A 6,638-nucleotide genomic window follows, 5' to 3' on the forward strand; every position below is an offset into this window, starting at 1 on the left:
TTAGTTGGCACAGATTTGTACTTAGATGAGGGGTACAGTATCTTAGTTCAGCACATCTGTGTGTCCTGCTCTGACCAAGTCAGGATAATTTCCACCTTTTCACATACTGTCATTTCTCTGTGTTTGACACCTTCAGGTCTTTGTGTTCCTTTGGATCATGCAAGCACTTGGTGTGGACAACAGCTATGCTGCAGTGCTCTAAGGCATGAGCACCATGACCTCACACAGCCTCTGCTCTGTACCTACCTTTCAGTCCTGTTCCACTGTCTCTTCTGGCCATTCTTCTTGCTATTTTGTGTAATCAGCTTTGTCAGCTTCCATACTGACAGAGAACAGACAGTTTGCTCCCATCAAAAGCTCAGCAAAGATGTCAATCAAAGACATTTATCTGTTCCAGTATTTAATGGGTCACAGTTGATCACTAGGACCCAGCACAACCTTTGTGACATGCATGGATTTTAGTACATTTGTTTAATAAAAGGTAAAATGCATATTGATAATATATTGATTGTATATATTATACACTGGTAATATCATGAGAGTAACCTCAGATCTAGCTCCCTGCTCTTTTATCTCATTTTAAACACACAAGATATACAGACACAGCAATATAAACCTCATATTGTCCCAGATATTAATTACTTGTGAATAAAAGGTGTGGGTGCTGTCATTTTCAGTGTGGTTTGGCTAACTTCCCTCATAGACAGTAAGGGACAACGTTGCTTGGGTGCTGTGGGCTTATAATAATGAATATGATTTGTGAGTTTATTTTATAATTACTTTAAAACCACTGCAAAGTTTTCTCTACAGGTTAAATTCACAGATACAACAAAGGAAATACTAGCCCTTTTCTCCAGAGTACAGTCTAGAAACACTCTGATGGCATCCTAGGTACCAATTCACCTTCCTCAGGGCAGTACCAGGAAGAGCCTACAGAAAAATATCCTGTTAGTCATCTTCCACAAATGACTAAACCAGCAATCACATCCCTCAGGCAAACATGGCTCAAGTATGTAAATATTATGATTCATTAAAATTAAGACATATAATGACTTCTGAGCCAATGCACCACTCTTTTCTTTAAAAAAAAATACTTTAAAATGTTTCATTTTTACTTTATGTGTAAGTGCAGTTTGCCTCCTGAATTGCTGAAGTGGTCCTTGCCTAGCCACTGTATCCTGCACCAACACTGCATTTTACATGTCAAGAAATCCCACTCTTTCTGCCTCTGCTGTTCTGAAGAAAGGAAGGGAGATCGTGGGGACAGAACATGAAATGTCACATCTGACTAACCCGCATCTGGGAATTTTGTGCACTGGGATGGAGGGGTGGGGCTCTGCATGCAGATTAGAAAGCATGCCCAATATAGAGAAAGAAGCAGCAAGCAGAAATCTGCACTTTATTGGTGAGAGGCAGCAACGAGGGCTGGACCTCAGAGCAAAGTGGTGCTAAAAGTCCCATCACACAGGGATCAAAGAGCAGTCTCTTCAGTTCCACAGAGTGGCATCCCATGATAAGCTAAGTCCTTCACCATCCTGTGGGACATAGAACCTCACATGGCCCCAAACTAGGGACACATTTCATAGACAGTGGACTTGATGCAGTGGTCAAGACAGAAGCAGAGAGCAGAAAGCCCTAACAGACCCTACTCCAAGTTTGGTCACTTATGACCTTTCTGTTGCGCAGAATCCAGGGTGAAGGCTGGAGGGCAGGATGTCTGTCTTTTCCTCTGCAGCACAGGTTCAAACATATCTGTTTCTGACAAAATGGTGTATAGTGTAGTTTTTCCACACTTATACCTCATGTCCAGACTCATGCCCACAAAGGACTGTGGTTTGCCATGATCGTGTTGCCTGACAGCAGCCTGTCACACCATCAGCACCTAAGGTGAAGCAAAACTGGACAAAAGGCCTGAGGGGTGTGGCTGCACTGCATGTGGTTGTGGTTGGACTGCAGTTAAATGGAGAACCTGTCCTTCCTATGGTACTCTTCTGCTTGGGAAATTAGGGACACTGAGGAGACATGGCTGGCACCACAGTGAAGGCAAGACAGCCACCAGCCAGGTGTAGACGCTACATGCAGAGATACTGTGGAGGGGCTGCAGTCTGGGCTGCTATAAGCCAACATCTGAGAGGGTTCAATTATGGACCAGCAGCTAGCTCCAAAGACAGGTAAGAAGCGTCCACTGCATTTGTACATGGATAGGATTGTGAGGTTCAGCTTAGGGTCACACCCACAGTTACAATATTCATAATAACCACTGTTAAAAATCTCTCTGAAAAAGTCAGTAGAAAGAAAACACTCTTTAAACATAGAGAAATAAGAAGACCTACAGGAGTGCCCCACAGACTCCAGCTGTAGACACTGGTTCCTGCCACAGCCCAACCTGCCTCCCCCACCACCCATTGACTCCTCCTGAGCAGCTGTGACCCCTCTCCCAGTGTTCTCATTGTCTCAAGGACAAGGGAAGTAGGTCAGTTCCTGTCCATCTCTTCACATAGGTTCTTCAAAAGATGAGGTTTGGGGAAAACCAAGTAGAGGCAACAGGACAGGGCGGGGCACAGTTGTCCAAAAGTTTCCTGGAACTATGAGATAGTTGGGCATTTCTATTATGAAAAAGGAATGTGTATGCAATGGCTGGTACACAGAAAAGATTAACGGACACACGTATCATTTCCATTAGGACCATCTTCACTGTGTAGTTGACAGTCATTGTCCTGGCTACCTCATCATCACAGCCACTCAGGTGACCATTCCAACAAGCAGATAAGGTGAAGGGATGACATAAAATTAAACAGGGAATGCAAATGCTCCTAAGAAAATTCTAGTAGGTAAAAGTCAATGAGGAGCTGACTGTTAGACAAGGTTTGAACATAGAGCCCATTGCCTTTCCTAAGGCTTTTAGTGTCTCTAAGTAGTCACACTACAGAAGCCACTGTACCAACAATGATCCTTTTATAGTACATAAACAACAGAAGTAATATTAAGTGTATTTGTTTATATTCGAAATTAAAACCTCACCTCCGCAGAAGATGGGCACAAATCAGCAATTCTGAAAACCTCCTGAAGTTATACCAAACAACTTATGGTCCATAAAGTAAAATTGCTAATTTACTCCAGAAGAGTAAATAGGGGTTAAAATTAGCTGACATCCTATAAAGGTTATAATTTTAGGACCTTAAGCAATTGAACATCCTGGGAAGAAAACGTGTCAGAGCTCAGGTCTCCTCCACAGATTTGAGAACCTCCCTGCCTCCCAGGGCTCCTCCTCCCACAGCCTGCCTGAGTCTAAGCCACCTCCTGACTGTGCACTTGGGTGCAGAGCACTTACCCAGATGGACTCTGTGCAGAGATCTTGCACAGCTTCGGAGAAGGGGTTTTTAATGCACCTCTGCAGCCTGTAGTTGTAGCCGCTGTCACTGACAAGTTCCTGCTGGAGAGCATGGAGATCTGGCCTCCCAGGGGAGCATCTTCCCCATAGAGATGACTCTACTGTCTTGAACAGCAGCTGTCTGGGGAGAGCAGAGCACAGACTTTTCTCCAAGTTTCCTTGCCATATCTGCATTATGGATCAGGTCACAATGTCATCAATCCACTCTTGCTAATTTCCCCTCAGACCAAATGAGTCCAAACTAACCTTCTACTCTCAATTCCTGTGCTATTTCCAGAGAGTACTGAAGACTTAAGGAACTAAGCAATTATTAAAAACAAAATAAAACAAAAGAAAAACAAAACAAAATAACCCCAAAGACTGCCTGGGGTTGTAGCACAGTGGTAGAGTACTTGTGTGCCAAGTGCTAGGCTCTGGGTTATGTCCCATTACCACATCATGAGTAAGTAAGTAAATTGATAAAGAAATGAGCCATATAGGCTTAAAAACCTCCCAAAGACTATAACATCTATTGTCTAAGATTCCACACAAGGCACCCAGTGGGAGTGGAACCCTCAGAGGAAAGGAACGGCACCCATTAACAGATACCCAACTCATGCCAAAGGGGGAGTCCAAATGCTGCCACAGTGGCTCCATGAACATGTTAATGTGCATACAACAGAGCTCAGCTGGGTGGGAAAAGCCCACACCTCTTCCCCAAGGGTGCTGGCTTCTGTCCTACTCTCTGGAACAGGCCATTTGCCATCCAGTTACAAGTGGTTCCTGAAAGACTTCTGGGGCTGGTGTGGCAGAGGAGGTGGCCTTTGTCTCCCTTCTTTATGAAGCCATTGTTCTCTGGAGGAGAGGGAGAGAGATACCAGCACACATTCCAGGCCAACCACGAACCTGCTGTGTGACCCTGGAGAGCTGAGTCCACCTTCCTGAATTTTCATTTCTCTGAGATTTTAAAAATAGATGCTTATTTTTGAGTGTTTTGCAGGTAACGTATGTAAGTGCACTGCATGCTTGATCCTTTTGAACTGGAGATACAGACTTTTTGAGAGCCTCAGGTGGGTGTTGGGAACCAAACTGGGGTCTCCCCCAAAGAGCAACCAATACTCTTAACTGCTGAGATTTACCTCCAACCCTTGTTATAAAAAATCTTTTATTGTTAAATATTCAATGTGCATTGTCTTTTGTGTTCATATAAATCCTAGAATGTATTTCCTACTTCTGTGAAGAGTGACTTTGTAATTTTGACAGAGATTGCATCCAACTGTGGACTGCTTTTGATACTACAGTCATTTACACAATATTAACCCTATCAGTTCAGGAGCATGAAGGAGGGTACTTGCTTTATTCTAGCGTTTTCTTTATTCAGTGTTTAAACATTTTTTCATTGAGTAAGTTTCAACTCCTTGTTAGGGTTTACTCTGAAGATGGTTACTATTTAATTTTTTTTTCATTTACTCGAGGTTCCCTTGAATGGGACTGTTTCTTTCTCAACAGGTTTGTTATCACTACACAGAAAATGTACACACACACACACACACACAGACACACACACACATGCCGGGGCCAGCCAGGCAGAGTCGAACGGTTCTTGAGTTGGGAGTGAGGATTAAAATTAATAAAATAAACACATAGCACACAGGAAACTTTTTAAAGGTCCAGACTCGACAGCTTTTGCAAAAGGCAGACTGCTGCAGCAAGCAGTGCCAGTAGCAAGTCTCAAGTGCTGCCTCATCCTCTGCCTCCAGCATTCTGACCACTTTATTTTTTGAGGAGTTACTTTAGCCAGTAAAACATCTCAGAACAATAGGTTAATTTGCACAAGGAGCCTGAGGAAGAGGTGTAACCCTCACAAGCTATCCCACCTGTTGTCACAAACAAAAGGTGATGGACTTACAAGTTCTCCTCTTCCATTAGTAAAAGGCCTCCAAAAAGCCATCTCTCCACTGAGATTTAAATATCAAAGCAGGCCGCTGAGTCACAGCTCTTCACACACACACACACACACACAAACACACACACACACACACACACTTGTATGTCCTGCTACTTTGTGGAGCTTTGTGTCACCAAAAAGGTCCTTTAGGGTCTTATGGACATTGAGGATCATGTTAGCTGCAAATAGCTTGACTTCCCCATTTGTATTTCCGTTATCTCATTGTTATGTCTTATGCCTATAGGAGAGACTTGAAAAAATTGTATTAGGTAAGAGTGGAGAAAGTGGCACCCTTTTCTCGCTCTTGATTTTTAGTGGAAATGCTTGAGTTTCCCCAATTTGAGATAACATTGATTATAAAGTTGTCAAATACAGATATTATTAGATGGAAGTATGCTCATCTTTCTCTGTCTCCAACAAAAAGTTGTTAGATTTTCACCAAGGTCTTTTCTGCACCTATTGACATGATCCCATGGCTTCTCTTTTTGAGATCTCTTTCTTTTGGGGGCTTCTATTGAACGACCCCCGAAGGTTGTCTTCCGTCAGGGAGACCCCGAACCCAAAGATCAACGAGTCCAGTTGTTCGGATGCAACCAGGAAGAGGGTACCCGGGGCGACCAAGTCTCTCAGAAGACTTGCGTGCCTCTCGGTTAGGGTGACGGGTTTTTATAGGGCTCGGGAGCAGGAAGCACGGTTACAGAAGCAAGAAGCATAGTTACAGGGGTCTGATTGGGTGGTTTGAACAAAGCCGTAGTTAAGTCACGTACCCGGATCCGGGAAGGCGGGAGGGCAGATTGTGAGCCGAGTCACGTACCCGGAACCGGGAAGGCGGGAAAGAATGCAGCGAGGTAGCTCTCCCATCCTGGAACTTACTGCTATACTGCGCCTACTCTACATAGTGATAACAATCGCTGCTTATATTTTGGTCTTTCACTATCTCTGTCCATTAACTAAAATGTCCTGGAAAGTAGGTCTCAGACATTGTCATCTCATAGAAACTAGAATATATTCACTAGTCCAGGGCACTTGTTAATGGCCAGAGGTCCAGAGTAAGTCAGGATGGATGTTAAGCCTCAAACTGATCCACTCTGATGGAACTGAGAAGATTGCTGGCCTCAGAGAGCCTTTGTTACTGGTTTGTCAAACTGGGAGGGAAGTGCTTACTTCTCAGGGTGTTGGGGAAATGAGCAAGTAGTAGACAGTAGGTGTTTAATACTTCCTAAGTGCTTCCTAAGAAATCCAGAGTAGACTTCTTGTATTCTCACCAGAGGACAGCCTGCAGGAAAGCTCTTTTGCCTGGCCCATGGTGGACACCTCAGA

The sequence above is a fragment of the Meriones unguiculatus genome, chromosome 5, assembly GCF_030254825.1.
Source record: "Meriones unguiculatus strain TT.TT164.6M chromosome 5, Bangor_MerUng_6.1, whole genome shotgun sequence".
NCBI lineage: Eukaryota > Metazoa > Chordata > Mammalia > Rodentia > Muridae > Meriones > Meriones unguiculatus.